General features: G+C 44.8%; 1 pseudogene; it reads right to left on the reverse strand.

Moving 5' to 3' along the window:
* The window catches only part of LOC143933277 (indolethylamine N-methyltransferase-like), a 31,284-nt pseudogene extending 16,693 nt beyond the window's left edge, over positions 1 to 14,591 (reverse strand).
* Positions 14,592 to 17,311: the final 2,720 nt, after the last annotated feature.

The following is a 17,311-nucleotide window of genomic DNA, read 5'->3' on the forward strand; positions in this document are numbered from 1 at the left end:
AAGATCCAACGTGTAAGCTACTGGGTTAATCCTGCGAAGGATACGGAAAGGCCCAATAAACCGAGGTGCAAACTTCAGTGAGGGAACACGAAGCCGGAGGTTGCGAGATGACAGCCAGACCCTGTCCCCAAACTGGTAGGAAGGCGCAGGCAGGCATCTGCGGTCAGCATGGAGTCTGTACCTATCATTAGCATGAAGCAAAGCCTCCTCGACTTGTACCCAAGTGGAACGAAGACCACGGAGATGCTACTCTAATGCAGGAATACTCTGCGGAACATACGAGTCAGGCAACATGGAAGGTTGGAAACCATAATAATAATAAATGGAGACAATCGGGAGGCAGAATTCAAGGCACTGTTGTGAGCAAACTCTGCCCAAGGTAATAGGTCAGACCAGTTGTTATGATGGTCAGAAATATAGCAACGTAGGAATTGCTCCAAGGACTGATTGGCTCGTTCTGCTGCCCCATTAGACTGCAGGTGATACGCAGAAGAAAACACAAGCTGGATTCCCAACTGTGCACAAAAGGCTCGCCAGAACCGGGAGACAAACTGACTGCCCCTATCCAAGACAATCACCTTGGGTAGCCCATGTAAGCGAAAGATCTCCCGAGCAAAAATGGAAGCCAGTTCCTTAGAGGTGGACAACTTCTTAAGTGGAATACAATAACACATCTTTGAGAACCGGTCAACCACCATAAGAATAACAGTGTTGCCTTGGGAGTTGGGCAATTCCACAATGAAATCCATAGACAGGTGAGTCCAGGGCCTCTCCCCATTGGGTATGGGTTGTAGAAGGCCCACTGGAAGGTGTCGTGGAGTCTTACACCTGAGCAGCAAGAATTTTGTCACCCAAAGGAGAAGTAAGACTGGTGCGAACCGTAGCCAAGATACAATCAAGAGGAATCATAGGAACCGGAACCGACTCCGACTTGGAAGTGGAGGAAAATTGTCGTGACAAGGCATCAGCCTTTACATTCTTAGTACCGGGTAAGAATGAGACAATGTAATTAAAGCTCGACAAGAAAAGAGCCCATCGTGCCCTTCTGGGAGAGAGTCGCTTAGCCTCAGACAAGAATGTAAGATTCTTATGGTCAGTAAGAATAAGAACAGGCACAGTGGTACCTTCAAGGAGATGTCTCCATTCTTTCAGGGCTAAAATGATCGCCAACAGCTCTCTGTCACCAATCTCATAATTGCATTCAGCAGGTGACAATTTCTTGGAAAAGTAACCACACGGATGCATAGCGCCTCATAGTTAGGACGTTGAGACAGAAGGGCGCCAACTCCAGTCTCAGAAGCATCAACTTCTAGGAAAAAAGGCAACGCAGGATCAGGATGTGCCAACACAGGAGTAGAAACAAAGGCAGCCTTGAGAGTCTCAAAGGCCTTAATGGACTCCGGAGACCAACTCTATGGGTTACCGTCCTTTCTGGTCATGTCAGTCAGAGGCTTGACCAGAGACGAGAAGTTACGGATAAACTTCTGATAGTAATTGGCAAAGCCCAGGAAACGCTGCAGAGGGCGTAAACCCACGGATCGAGGCCACTGTAGGACTGCCAACAGTTTCTCTGGGTCGAAAAACCAGCAGTGGAAATAACATAGCCCAGGAATGTAACCTGTTCACAATGGAACACGCACCTCTCCAGTTTACAATAGAGATTGTTCTCTCTTAGTTTCTGAAGTACACGACAGACATCTGTGTGGTGGCTCTCCAGGGACTTGGAAAATATGAGGATATCATCGAGATAAACCACCACATACAATTGCAACAAATCTCGGAAGACATCGTTAATAAATTCATGGAAAACTGCGGGGGCGTTACAAAGGTCAAAAGGCATTGCCAGGTATTCATAATGGCCTGTTCTGGTATTAAACGCAGTTTTCCACTCGTCGCCCTCCTTAATGCTCACAAGATTGTATGCCCCTCTCAGGTCAAGCTTTGTGAAAACCGTTGCTCCCTTGAGGTGGTCAAATAATTCTGTAATCAATAGAATCGGGTAGGCATTTTTAATCGTGACACGATTGAGACCCCTATAATCTATACAAGGTCTCAGTTCACCACTCTTCTTTTTCACAAAGAAGAAACCAGCAGGAGACGAGGACTTGCGGATGAAACCTCGAGAAAGTGCGTCAGCAACATACTCCTCCATGGCCTTATCCTCCAAAACCGACAAAGGGTAACCCCGGCCACGAGGAGGTATGGCACCAGGTTGAAGCTCAATTGCGCAATCATAAGGCCGGTGTGGAGGCAAACTACCTTTATCAAAGACATCGCCAAAATCACGGTACTCCTCCGGCAGGGAGGGGAGTGAAGCGGTGCACAGGACCAACAAGTGGATTGACTGCATCTTCTGAATTCATGGCCTTCACGTACTGTCAGGAACCATGAAACAGACAGAGACAGAAGTACAATCAAATCACACTTGTTTATTAATAAAAATAAAAAGTTAAATGGGAAAAAGCATGATCAAGCATAGCCAGAGTTCAGTAGCCAGATCGGGTAGTCAGCCAGTCCAAAGTTCATAAACTAGATCGGGTAATCAGCCAGTCCAGATGTCAGGGATCCAAGGAGAGCAACTGCAAGCAGGAGGGATGTCAGCAAGCCAGTCTTGGAACAAACAGCAGGAGATGGTTCCTAGTGATGTGATCAACGCGAAGGCAAAGGAAAGAGTGAGCTGGAAGGCTTTAAATAGGCAGGTCAGACGAGCATCATCGGGAACAGCTGGTAACTGTGGAAAGAGAAGAGAGCTGGCAATTAGCCGACAGCTGAGCGGCCAGCCCTTAGGAGGAAGGGCTAAGCCAACCCTGACAGTATCCCAGCGCAAGGGTAGGCTGGAATACGGGATTTGGTGGCACTGCAGGAAAGGGGGTTGTCTCAGGGCTGAGAAACGGCCGGAGGCCTGGTATGGTAAAATGTGGTCCCGCAATGTACTGGTGGAGAGTGTCAAGTTTAAAGGTGAAACGAGGTATCGTCAAAGACCAACTGACTGGGAGTTTAAAATTGCCGTTGCTAAATAGTGTTTATATATATTTAAGAAAGTTATTTAAGTTCTTGGTTGAAGAGTTGTTAATAAAGGCTGCTATGGCCATTTATACTCCAAACTCCAGTGTGGCCTATTTATTGGGGGGTAAAGGGAAAGGTAACAGGGGGGTAAAAGGGGTGTGAAGAGGTAAAGGTAGAGCCAAGGGATAAAGGGGTACAGAGAGTGAGTAATATCCCAAATGCATTGGTCATGTGCCCTGTTCACACCCGATGTCATGTCAGGTTTTTTTCTGTGTGGAAAACTGCATACATATTTAAGATTTCTGCACAGAAAAAAATCCACATGTGATACCAGTGTTGTGGTGTGAACAGGTCTCATAGAGAACCATTATTTTTGTGCCCTTGCAGAACACATGCAGAAAAACCAGAGTCCCTGCACCATGGTGTGATCCAGGGGCTAAACACGATTGGAATTTTGGTTGGAAAAAGCTGATGATGGTTTTTCCGACGGAATTCCGCTCAAGCTTGTCTTGCGTACCAAATTCTGGCCATCAAGAACGCAGTGCCGTACAACACGTACAACAGGCCTAGAAAAAGTAAGTTCAATACCCAGTGTGCCACCCTTCTGCTAATTTCGTATTAGTGGTATTTTGGTGAGAGACGATTTGCGCTTTTCAGACTCATGCTTTTTCAGATAATTTTACTGCTGTACAGTTATTGTCCTAAAAAAGTTTGGGGACCCGGCTCCTGCCCCAGGGGACATGTATCAATGAAAAAAAAGTTTTAAAAACTGAATTTTTTTTCGGGAGCAGTGATTTTAATGATGCTTAAAGGGGAAAAAATATTCCTTTAAATATAGTACCTGGGGGGTGTCTATAGTATGCCTGTGAAGTGGCAAGTGTTTCCCATGTTTAGAACAGTCCCTGCACAAAATGACATTTCTAACGAAAAAAAAGTCATTTAAAACTGCTTGCGGTTTTAATGTAATGTCTGGTTCCGGCAATATGCATGAAAATCATTGAGAAAAATGGCATGGGTAGCCCCCCTGCCCAGTACCAGCCCCTTTGGATATTGTATGGATATTAAGGGGAACCCCTTACCCAAATTAAAAAATGGAAAGGCGTGGGGCCCCCAGGCCCTATATACTCAGAACAGCAGTATACAGGCGGTGCAAACAAGACAGGGACTGTGTAGGTTTGTTGTGTTAAGTGGAATCTGTTTATAATTTTGAACTGGTACATTTTTAAAGTGTAGCTCCAGTGGAAAAATCTATTTCTAAGCTTTTTGGAAAACATAGGGAAGGGTTATCACCACTGTAACATTTTTTTCCATCTGTGCACCTCTTCAGAAGATTTCACCTTACTTTCTATCCCAATGACCAATGTTTTTAGAAAATTTGGGTTTTTTAGTAAAACAAGGATTGGGATAAAGCATCAGTGGAGAGGAGACACGTTTTTTTCCCATATCAACTTTTACAGGAGAGAATTTCCCCTCCTAGGTATAGATTTCATCTAATTTTCTGTTGTCTCCTTCTGTTTGCAAGTAGTAGACGTTTGTAAGTTGGATGTTTGAAAGTAGGGGCCTGCCATATATGCACCTCAGAAATCTGGGCCTAAGGTGTTGGTGTTGCCACAACACTGTAAGCCCTCAAAGTGACTCTTGGTAGGCTCTGGAATGCCCTGATGTGAACTATTATATCAAGAATTGTAATTACATGCCATTGTTGAACACTGTTAAACAGGGGCTTAAAAATTGTGCCTTAAGCACTGGTGCTGGTGCTATGACATTGCAAGCTCTCCCAGATTCTCTAGTTGGAGTGCAGGAATAAGCCCTGCTGCAAAGCATTGCATCAAAAATTGTAATTACACGCCCCTGTTAAACGGGGCTGAAAAATTGGGCCTTAGGCACTGGTGCTGGTGCTATGACATTGCAAGCTCTCCCAGATTCTCTAGTTGGAGTGCAGGAATAAGCCCTGCTGCAAAGCATTGCATCAAACTTTGTAATTACATGCCCCTGTTAAACAGGGGCTGAAAAATTGGGCCTTAGACACTGGTGGCGTCGCCCAGAACCAAAAATGTTCTTCCAAGCTATCAGCAGGATCATTGAGGAGGAAGAGGATAGTCAGTCAACATAAAAGGACAGTCACTCAGCATCAGCATAGGCAGTCTTGAAGGGATGTGACATTTAAAAAAAAATGATTCGGTTACATCAGCTTCAGGTGTTGGTAGCTGGTGGTGATCCAAGACTGATTCATCTTTATGAAGGTCAGTCGATCAACCGAGTCGGTGGACAGGCACACCCTGTGATTGGTTACAAAGCCACCAGAAGCACTGAAGGTGCATTCCGAAAGAACGCTGGATGCAGGACAGGCCAGAAGCTCAATTGCATACTGTGTAAGCTCTGGCCAGTGATCCATCCTCAAGACCCGGTAAGCCAGAGGATTTTCGATGGGAAAGGTGTCCAAGTCTGACCTTGCCCTTAGGTATTCCTGCACCATGTAAATCAAACACTGGTGATGGTTGCATGGAACCGATCATACCGTGGGGCTGCGGACTAAAAAATTGTGTGAACGCATCGGTCAGACGGCCACCTTCTCCTGACCGATGCCTCAGCAACACGTTGTCCAGGACCAGGAGTTTGTAACCTCCCAGTCTTTGGGATCGCGTTCCACAGACCTTTCTTCAAGGCCTCCCAGAGAAGTCTCATCCTCTGCTCCCTCTGCGACGGTAAGATAAGGTCCGCAACCTTACCCTTGTACCATGGATCAAGGAGAGTTGCCAGCCAGCTATGATCCCTCTCCTTGATCTGACGAATACAAGGATCCTTCCGCAGGCTTTGCAGGATCAGGGAGGCCATGCAACGTAGGTTAGCTGAGGCATTCGGTACAGAGTCCTCTGGGTCACTAAGGACAACATGATCCGCAGATACCTTCTCCCAGCCACATACAAGTTCACGGGTTTCTTGGGACTGTAAATCATCCCTAAAAGACTGCTGCTTCGAATGCTGAGTGCTAGGCTCCACCTCCATGCTCCTCCACCACCAAGTCCTCCTCTTCCTGCCTCTGTTCTGCCTCAAGTGCCCTGTCCACTACTCCATGCAGCGCATGCTCCAACAGGTGGACAAGAGGTACAGTGTCACTGATGCATGCACTGTCACTGCTCACCATCCTCATGGCCTCCACAAATGGTGACAGGACAGTGCGTGGTGAAAAAAACTGAGCTCCCCTGACCATGTCCTGGTGCCGTAGTCGTACAGGTACTCATTGATGGCCTTCTGCTGCATGTGCAGCCTCTGCAGCATGGCCAACGTTGAGTTCCACCTGGTGGGCATGTCACATATAAGGCGGTTCTTGGGCAGGTTCAACACCTTTAGAAGCTCAGCCACCCAAGTACTGGCATTAAATGATCAGCGGAAATGCACACAGACTTTCCTGGCCTACCTCAGGACATCCTGTAAGCCCTGGTACCTGCCCAAGAACCGCTGCTCCACCAGGTTAAGGACGTGAGCCACACAGGGCACATGGGTCAGTTGTCCCTGTTGGAAGGCGGAGAGGAGGTTGGTGCCATTGTCGCAAACCACCATTCCTAGCTTAAGCTGGCATGGTGTCAACCACCTCTCAGCCTGCCCCTGCAGAGCTGACAAAACATCTGCCCCAGTGTGGCTCCTGTCCCCCAAACAAAACAGCGCAAGCACAGCAAGGCATCTTTTTGCCTGAGTACTTGTGTAGCCCCTTGAACGCCTATGGAGCACCGCTGGTTCTGAGGACGAAGCACTGGAAGAGGCCATGGAGAAAGAAGAAGAGGAGGGGGTGGAGGAGAGAGGTGTGTCACAACCAGTAGTAGCATTTTGGAGGCGTGGTGGCTGAACATCCTCCAACACTACTGCACCTTGTCCTGCATCCTTCCCAGCTGCCAGAAGAATGACCCAATGGGCCGTGAAAGATAGGTAACGTCCCTGTCCATGCCTGCTGGACCATGAGTCAGCTATAATATGCACCGTACCGCTGACCGCCCTGTCCAGCAAGGCATGGACATTGCCTTCCACATGCCGGTAGAGAGCCAGAATCGCCTTCAGTGAGAAAAAGTGGCGTTTGGGGACCAGCCACTGAAGAACCACGCATTGCACAAACTCACAGAGGGGGGCCGAGTCTACCAACTGAAAAGGCAGCAGTTGAAGTGCTAGCAATTTTGCCAAGCTAGCATTCAACCGCTGGGCATGTGGATGGCTGGGAGTGTACTTCTTTTGACGGTCCAGTAGCTGGGGCAGGGAAATTTGACTGGTACAATCAGATGTCGGTGTACTGCTAGCAGAGTGCCCGCAAGTACTTGGCTGTCACACACCTAATTCTACACATTCATTCCTCTCAGTGCATGTTTCAGAGAGGCCTGAAGGTCTAGTGGGGCTGGAGATCCCAGCTGATGAGGAGCAAGGAGAGGTCCATTTTGTTCTTTGGTGTGGGTCTTTAAGGTACACTTGCCAACGAGCTGCATGGCAGGTCAACATATGTCTGGTCAAGCATGTGGTGTCCAAGCGGCTGATGTTTTGGCCATGCGAGATACATTCGAGATAAATGTTGCAGATATCAGCGGTGCAATCTGATGCACTTGTCTCAAAAAAGTCACACACCAAAGAACTTTTGGAATAATGTGCAGAGGTAGCGCCCTGCATAGGTGGAGCTCTGCGGTGTGATTCAGTCGGTGTGCTGCCCCTAAGTTGGCCCCCAGAGGGCATCCTGCCTCATTGGAGATGTGCCTCCTCCTCCTCCTCTCGCCTATCAGGCACCCACGTGGAGTCAGTGACCTCATCATCCCCTCCCTCTTCATCACTGGAGCAAACCTGGCAGTATGCTGCAGCTGATGGAACATGACTGCCAGATTGCTGTCCTTCTTGAGCTCACACTACTGCCTTCCTCTAGCTGGGTATCATCATCAGAGCCTTCAAAACGCTGGGCATCCTCCTGGAGCATGTACCCAACACTGTGCTCAAACAGTTCGAGGGAATCCTCAGGAGGACATGGTGGGTCTAGGGAAGGAGTGACTGATGACTTTGAGACAAGGGAAGAGGACACGTTGGCAGCTGCTTTGCTAGTACCCTGAGCCTGGGTGAGAGAGGATGAGGAGGATGTGAAGGGCTTGGTCATCCACTCTACCAAGTCTTCGGCATGATGCGGCTCAACACGTCCAGCTACCGAAAATAAGGACAAGCATGTCCCATGGCCACGTGCTGATGATGATGCACCGCATCCACGACCAGCACTGTTGTCTCTAGACACAGAGCCTGCTTGCCCTCTTTTATTGGCTCGTGCCTGTCTCCCTCTCCTTGTTGGCCTTTCAGACATAGTAATGGCCTGCAGGGAGATGGGAAAACCAGCAATTGGTTAGCTTTAGGTGCACACTGAGCAGATGACACAGTACACCGACTGTAATTACTGCAGCTGCCTGCCTGTGTTACAGAAACAGAACAACACCAGCAATAAGGGGTATCTTCAGGTGTATACTGTGCTGGAGGCACACTACAAACACTTTAACTGCTGCAGATGCCTGTATTACAGAACACCAGTAATAAAGGGTAGCTTCAGGTGTATACTGTGCTAGAAGCACACGACACCCACTTTAACTGCTGCAGATGCCTGTATTACAGAACAGTTAATAAAGGGTATCTTCAGATGTATACTGTGCTGGAGGCACACAACACTGACTTTAACTGCTGCAGATGCCTGTATTACAGAACACCAGTAATAAAGGGTAGCTTCAGGTGTATACTGTGCTGGAGGCACACAACACCCACTTTAACTGCTGCAGATGACTGTATTACAGAACACCAGTAATAAAGGTAGATTCAGGTGTAAACTGTGGTGGAGGCACACAACACCCACTTTAACAGCGCTAGGTTTCAAGCCACAAAGACACTGTCCCTGCCTATCTAGCTCTTTCCCTGACCGCCACAACACACAAGACAAGGCCGCCGCGCTGGCGGCCTTATATAGTGTGGGGCGTGTACTTAACCCCCTGAGCTATAATTGGCCACAGGCATCCTACATGTAGCCAATTATGGCTCTCCTCGCTGCCGGCACTGTGATTGGCCAATCATGCGGGGTCACAGTGCATGCTTGGCCAATCATGAGCCAGCAATGCACTGTGGTGGCGCAGTGCATTGTGGGGCGTGAGCGCCACGCAAATATGGCGCAAATGGCCCACAGAGTTCTGGCTTCGCCGAATGGGTGAACAGCCGATGTTCGAGTCGAACATGCGTTCAACTCGAACACCGAGCTCATCCCTATTAGTGACACCCAAGCTGATGTCTATCAGAAAAACTAGAGAGAGCTGGAGCTGCTCAACTTCAAGGAGTGACTGATCTAAGTTCTTTATATAGGTAACAGATTGAGCTATTGAAGTAGAAGTCCAATCAAATACTCTCTAAACATCAACCTGCTCCCACCTTTATGCTAAGCCCTATATTAACAACCCTGTAAAGCAGTGGTCATCAACCCTGTACTCAGGGCCCACTAACAGGCCAGGTTTTATGTATTACCTTGGGGAGATGCAGACTAGAATACTGCAATCACTGAGCAGCAAATGATATCGCCTGTGATGTATTTCAGTTATCTTGCAAACCTGGCCTGTTAGTGGGCCCTGAGGATAGGGTTGATGACCACTGCTGTAAAGGAAAGATTTCTATGTGGACCTATTCTGAAGGTGCTCTGGTCCGGTCACATGATCTCCCTAGCAGCCAGCTTCCGTGGAGAGGAGAGATCGCTGACAATGGCTGCAGTGCCTGGGTGGTGATATCACCCATAGGCTTCACAGTAGAGGAAAATGGTCTGGTTGTCACATGATCAGCTCCCGCAGCTGGCTTCAGTGTATTGGAGGGACAACTGACTAAGGATGGCCATAGTAAGCCTATAGGTTACGAATAATCACTGTTCAAGGTTGATTTCCACCTGTACCACCTCCACTACATACTACCAAGTGCTTGCCCTGATCGTTATGGGCTTCATATTAGAGGAAATTGGTCTGGTTGGTCACAAATCATCTTAATTTAGAAATATTCCTAATAGACTCTTCACAATGTAAAATCAAGGGAAAATGGCACACAAACTAGAGCTATTTTCCCTCAATTGTACTTTGTGAAGTGTCTATTTTAGAATATGTCTAAATTAAGGTGATTTTATCAGATGTGCGGCCGACCAGACCATTTTCCTCTACTGTGAAGCCTATAACGGATGGGGCCAGCACCTGGTAGGTAGTTTGCAATGAAGGTGGTACAGGTGGAGACTGACCTTAACCACTTCATCCCCGGACCATTTTGCTGGCTTAAGACCAGACCACGTTTTGCGATTCGGCACTGCGTCGCTTTAACTGGCAATTGCACGGTCGTGTGATGTGGCTCCCAAACAAAATTGACATCCTTTTTTCCCATAAATAGAGCTTTCTTTTGGTGGTATTTGATCACTCTTGCCGTTTTTATTTTTTGCGCTATAAACAAAAATAGAGCGACAATTTTGAAAAAAACATTATTTTTTACTTTTTGTTATAATAAATATCCCCCCAAAATATCTAAAAAAATATTTTTCCCTCAGTTTAGGCCGATACGTATTCTTCTACATATTTTTCATAAAAAAATCGCAATAAGCGATTATTGATTGGTTTGCTCAAAAGGTATAGCGTTTACAAAATAGTGGATAGTTTTATGGCATTTTTATTAATAATTTTTTTTTTACTAGTAATGGCGGCAATCAGCGATTTTTATTGTGACTGCGACATTATGGCAGACACATCGGACATTTTTGACACATTTTTGGGACCATTGTCATTTATACAGCAATCACTGCTATAAAAATGCAGTGATTCCTGTGTAAATGACACTGGCAGTGAAGGGGTTAACCACTGGGCGGCAGTGTAGGGGTTAAGTGTTCCTAGGGGCGTGCTACTAACTGTTGGGGGCTGGGCTTTCTTTTAGTGAACACTGATCTCTGCTCCAATCGCATGGAGCAAAGATCAGCGTCACTTGTTGCTAGGCAGAACTGGGAGATGCTGTTTACAACGGCATCTCCTAGTTCAGCCACCCCGTGAGATGATCGTGGGTATGCACGCAGCGAGCGAGTCTGCGGGACCCGTGACCAGACTCACGGGGAGTACCGATCGGCACGCGAGCGTGCCACCGGCGGCGAGCTCGCGATGGCAGGGAGGCAAATTTAAAGGGACATACAGGTACGCCCATTTGCCTGCCCATGCCATTCTGCCAACGTACATCGGCGTGCGCCGGTCGGGAAGTGGTTAAGCGGTGAATACTTTTCACCCATAGGCTTACTATGGGGCATCGTTGGTTTGGACCGGAGGGTCCTCAGAATAGGTAAGCATAGACATCCTTCCTTTACAGAGTAGTTAGTATAGGGCTTAGAATGGGGGTGAGAGCAGAGTTAAGTTTAGAATTGACTGGACTTCTACTTTAAACAATATAAATGTGCTTTTTCAGCACAGTAGATAAGGAGAGCCAGAATAAAAGCATTATAAAGAGCTGAGAGCGCCATCTGCTGGATGAAAACATTGATTTTAACTTTTTAAATACAATAGTTCAAAGTTACCTGACTAAAAACATGAAAAAAATTTGTATTCTAAACAACTTAATATATGAAATATACTCAAAAACAATAGAAGTCGCCTTTAAAGAAATAATCTCCTGCAAACTAAAAGGCAAAAATCATGAAGAATCATTAGGAGACAAGTCACCTTGTTCCTTCTAACTCAGCTGCGGCTGATGATGTATGCAACCAATCATATGCTCCGGTACGGTCATGTAGCCATCTGTTCAGTTCCATAATACATCTCTCTTGGAATTTTAATACAACTATTTATTTGAAGCAATTGGAGGCGGAATAAAGATGGTGAATGAAGGAACCAAGGCTGATGTCAATCAAAAATGTACCCTCAGCTCGACCTGGAGGAATATTAGAGATTCAGATTTTATTTTACACGAATCTAATTTCACTGCCGAAAATAAAGAGTTTTCACACTTTCATAACATTTGGCATTTAATGACAGTGGTAGATGAAAATAGCTTTAAAAAATTATTCCCAACCAATATATAATATGGCTCTGGGATTTTCTGCTAGGCTGAGCCTTATATGTAACATTATCCTCCATATATGAAAGCACCAGATGAGCAAGGAGTTTAGAGAGAGAGAAAGAGAGAGAGAGACAGAGGGTAAGGAGAGTATAAAGGAGTCAGAGGGCCATTTTTAGAGAAACAGTCACTTTGACTGTTCTGATCATTTAGGCTCCATTCACACTTGTACAACTTCAAAATTGTGTGATTTCCACTGCGACTTTACAGTGTGACTTGATGCAACTTTGATGCCACGTTGGACAAGTGCGACTTTGTTGCAAATTTGGCTTTGACCATGTGACTGCGTGACTGCTCTACAAAGTCACACACACATGTATATGATTCAGGTGCAACTTTAATGTGACTTTTGAGGGTCTACATTGAAGTCTATGGCCCTCCTGTTGCATGAAAATTTGACCAAAGTAGTACAGGAACTACTTTAAAGTCACTGTGACTTTAAGACCTCATGCACACAGTGTGTTAAAAAAAAACAAGCTGCAAAGCCAGTACCAACACCAGGAAAAACATGCTTTTAGAATTGTTTTGCATTGGCGTTAATGGTGTTAATGCACACAAAGTGCCTCTTTACATCAGTGTTTGGAGGATTTCCCCTTACACGCTGCATTAGTATTTAGCAGTGTTTCTCTGCCCTGTTCGAGTTTCCACTCCCAATTCTAGTTACTACAGCATAAAAACGCTTGATGCAGCTTCGTGCTGTATACAGCCTTAACTCGCATTTAGCCACATAAGGCGTTTTTACAGCTGTAACACTGCTGCCTAAAAACGCGCTGGCCCTGGGGTTTTTTGCAGCTTGAAAACATCTATGCCACTAAAAGCACCTAAAAGCCTATGTGGACACATAGGATAATATGGAGAGGCGTTTTTAATCTGTGACTTTGGGGTCCAAAGTTGCAAGACAAGTTGTACAAGTGTAAAGTATGCCTTAAAGATAGAAAACAAGTATGATAATGTTTGTGAATTGACCTTTTCCAAGCAAATACATAAACAGTGATAATATAATGACTAAAGCCCCCTTCGGATTTACCAAAACCATATAATATGAGGTCAAAACTTAGAAATTCCAATTTGTATTCAATCAGACAGACGCTTGCACTACATGGTTTTGGTAAATCTGAAGGAAAAACCGATAGTGTGTATGGGACATAAGAGTGACATATTCACCAAAAAAAAAAAACAGTCATAAGAAATAAAGGATCATTGTTATCGTCTCATCATAATGTGGTACCAGTTTATGATTCTGTTTTACAATAATCTTCTATGGAGCAGGCTGCCACTGTTGACCTCTCCACCTCAAGTTGGAGTCCTCCATCCCTTCATTGTGCCATTGGATGGAGTAAATGGACAGAGACTTAATCTTGAAGTTGCTGTTTGCCTCCCATGGAAGTGGCACCCAAGATAGCTTTTCACAAAAAAACATTTTTTAAAACCCACTGGAGAAGTTTCTAATAATAATTTTTAGAACCCAACCTTGATCGGTACTTGTCTAAACTCTTATCCTGGACTTGCTTACTCCAGGAACATTATTTACCCAAAAGTAGACTTCATTTAACCAATTATACTTAATCAGAGAGCGATTGGTTGCTCCAGAGGAAACCCAATGTTTTGTGTTGATCATTGTTATTTATTTGGAAAATTCAATTTAATCTCATGTACATCTGTGATATAAAATATCAACCAAATCAATTTCAATTACAGGTTGTAACACAACAAAATGTGGAAGATCCCATAGTGAGGTGAGTAATTTTTGTATAGAAACCAGAAATTGGAAGCTGTGAGGACAGGGCTATGGGTACTACCATGTATGTTAGTGATACTCATAACCCCGTACACACGATCGGATTTTAGGCTGGAAATTGTGTGATGACAGACTGTTGGCCTAAAATCTGACCATTAGTACGCTCCATCAGACAATTGTTGTCCAACTTTCCTCCAGCAAATGTTGGATGGCAGGCTAATAAATGTTCGGTGGACAACGGTCTGTTTTTCGTCTGATTTTCGTATCGCCTGTATACAAGTCCATCACACAAAAGTCCAAAATACAAACATTCATGCTCGGAATCAATGCTCACCAAATACGACATTAGCAGAAGGTGCCCAAAGGGTGGTGCTCAAGATATGAAATTGAAATTCCACATAGTACGTTAATGCATTCGTGTTTGTTGGCTGAAAATTTGTCCCGTTAGTTGCAAGACAAGTTCCTGGCACACACCCTTCAGACAAAAGTCTGACACTATGTTGGTCAACAATCCTATTGTGTGTACGAGGCTTTAGATTTATTAACAACATTAGTCTTTTTTTGTTAAAAAATATCAATATATGCTGTACATACCTGTGCTGCACTGATAATAAAACATCGCCATTGGAAATTTTAAAGAATCCTCTGCAAAGACCATGTCCTCCTTATTAGAGAAATACATATCAAGATGACTTCTGGAATCCATTCCATGTACAAGATAGAGTTTATGTGTTGTGCAATCCATCGTCCTGCAATGCCGAACTTCACCTCTTTGATTTCTGCTTTCATGTTTGAGTTCGATTTATATTCCTTTGAAATAAGGTGGTTACATTTTATTGTAACATAATCATAAATATATTTATAAAGCAGTCATGGGGATAGTGCTGACTGAGGTATGATTGCCACCTGAGTTTGCAAAGGTTTAATCACTTTAAGACCAGGCTTTTTTTTTACATTTGTTTTCAAAATTCAGTATTTTTTGCTAGAAAATTACTTAGAACACCAAACTATTATACAGTGGGGAAAATAATTATTTGATCCCCTGTAGATTTTGTAAGTTTGCCCACTTGCAAAGAAATGAAGGGCCTATAATGTTTTATCATAGGTGTATCTTTGTATTGATAGAGACAGAATATCAATCAAAAATCCAGAAAAACGCATTAAACAAATGCTATAAATTGAGTTGCAATTCAGTGAGTAAAATAAACATTTGATCCCCATGCAAATTACAACTTAGTACTTGGTGGAGAAAACCTGTTGGCAAGCACAGAGGTAAGACATTTCTTGTAGTTGGTTACCAGGATTCAGTGTTGCCAACTCTTGGGGGGTGCAATTTACTGGCAGTATGCCAATATTTACAAACAGTACCAATTCTGTACTGGCAAAATTCATCAAGTTTACTGACGCAGCCACATTTTTTACTGACTCTGCAAAAGTACCTAAAATTTTACTTTTCAGTGCTAAACAGTGCAAACATCAATATTTACACTATAAACATGTAGCTAGTGCTATTAGTAATGTCTTCAAGTTAAACAAAAGTCAAAAACACAGAGTTCCTCCTTACATCAAAGTTTGCAGGATTCCCCCTTACAGTGCAAGGGAATTCTGATGTAAAGGGGGGACTCTGATCACCAGAGACCACCTTTTAGCAAAGTCCAATGCATTCTCCTTTACATCAGAGTTCCCACTTACATTACGGGTCTACAGCATTGCCTTTTACATCAGAGTTCCCCTTTACATCAGGTTTTGCAGAATCCCCCCTGCAGACTGATGGAAAGGAGAACACCTGGAACGCTGATGTGGGGGGCACTCTGGTGACCAGAGTCCACCTTCTGCAGAATGAATACACTAATGTGGGGGGGGGGGGTTACTGATATAAGGGGGAACCTTTATATCAGTACCCCTTTACATTATTGTATTCACTCCCCAACAACACCAGTGACCCCCTCAGACTGGCTTGATGGCACTGTCACTGACCTCCTCTCAGGTGCTCCATGCAGGGCTCAGTCAGTCGGCTCCAGCTTGGTGGCTCTGGTTTTATCCTATAGTCTTTTCTCCATAGTCCACACTGACTCCTCCCGTAATCCCCATATCGGTGGCATCCTAACTTTCAATGCCTCTCCAGGCTCCCTCTCAGAGACTGCAGATATGACACAAGACATGAGATGGTCAGAGATTGCTGACATGATACAGGAGGTGGTCAGAGGCTGCAGACATGGTACAGAGGTGGTCAGAGGCTGCAGACATGGTACAGAGGTGGTCAGAGGCTGCAGACATGGTACAAAGGTGGTCAAAGGATGCGGACAGAATACAGAGGAGGTGGTCAGAGGATGTGGACATGGTACAGAGGTGGTCAGAGATGAAAATGCACTAATTTTAAGGTTTTTACTGATGAAATCCAGTATCCGTGCATTAACAATGCAGTCAGCAAGTGGTAACACCTCCGGAGAGGTTATGTTTTCTTGTTCAGAATCACATTTAAAACTCTGCTTGAGAAACTTATTTAGGTGCATTTCTTTCTCCTGAATTTTCTCTCTGAATAAAATATTAAATGGGCATTACAGGGAAAGTTTCCAATATTCTGCAAGTGAACAACGGAAATTTTGGTTCTGCAATGAATTTATCAGCAACATCTACAAGTAATATTCACACCTTCTGAATTTACAATTCCTTTAAGGGCCACACACGGACTGCATGTCAGGTGGCATAGACTGATTCAATAGAAATTTGCTGACAATCGGCCCTTCTGTTTAAGGGGCATGACTGAAAAAGGTCTGCTGATCACCACCCCAATGGCTGAGAGTGCCGATCAGTGAGTTCTGGCAACGGTCCCTGCAGTGGTGGGACAAGGTATTCCAGTGCCCAGGGCAAAGATGCCAAAATGTGCCCCTGCCGGTCGCAGAGCATAGGGGTCGTATCTAGTAGAAGCATTTGCAGCACAAAAAAACATATGTGATGGTTGCAGAGTGCACCAGTATTACTATTTACATTTGTGGTTGGTTGGTCATCATAATGATCACAAAGCACACAGCCAATTAAATTGCTTCGATGACGGCTTGGTTCGCTCTCAATAATGAGTAACCTGGCTGCCCAGGGGTGATTTCTGAAGATTGCAAATGGTGCTCTAGAACTATGTGGGCTGCAGCGCTGATCATTGTATTCTGACAGTGGAGGAGTCCTACTGTCAGAGTACAATGGCACAGAGGGGGAATTCCTCCATCTACCTTATTTTGAGTGGATGCAGGAATCTGTTCAGCTTGCTGGAATAAAAAATAGCATGTACTAGGGTGGCACTGATATCGGTATTGTTGCTAATACTAAGCATTTGCAAGAGTACTTGTGCAAATGCTCCAATATCTAATGATTTGATCCCATACCAAAAAAAGGGCTCAAAATCGCACTGTAAATAATCAAATGCGATTTGGATTGCTTTTGTTGATTCTTTCCATATGTGAAAAACACCTG

This window comes from Lithobates pipiens, unplaced genomic scaffold (genome assembly GCF_037356315.1).
Source record: "Lithobates pipiens isolate NorthernLeopardFrog02 unplaced genomic scaffold, aLitPip1_a1.2 Scaffold_27, whole genome shotgun sequence".
NCBI lineage: Eukaryota > Metazoa > Chordata > Amphibia > Anura > Ranidae > Lithobates > Lithobates pipiens.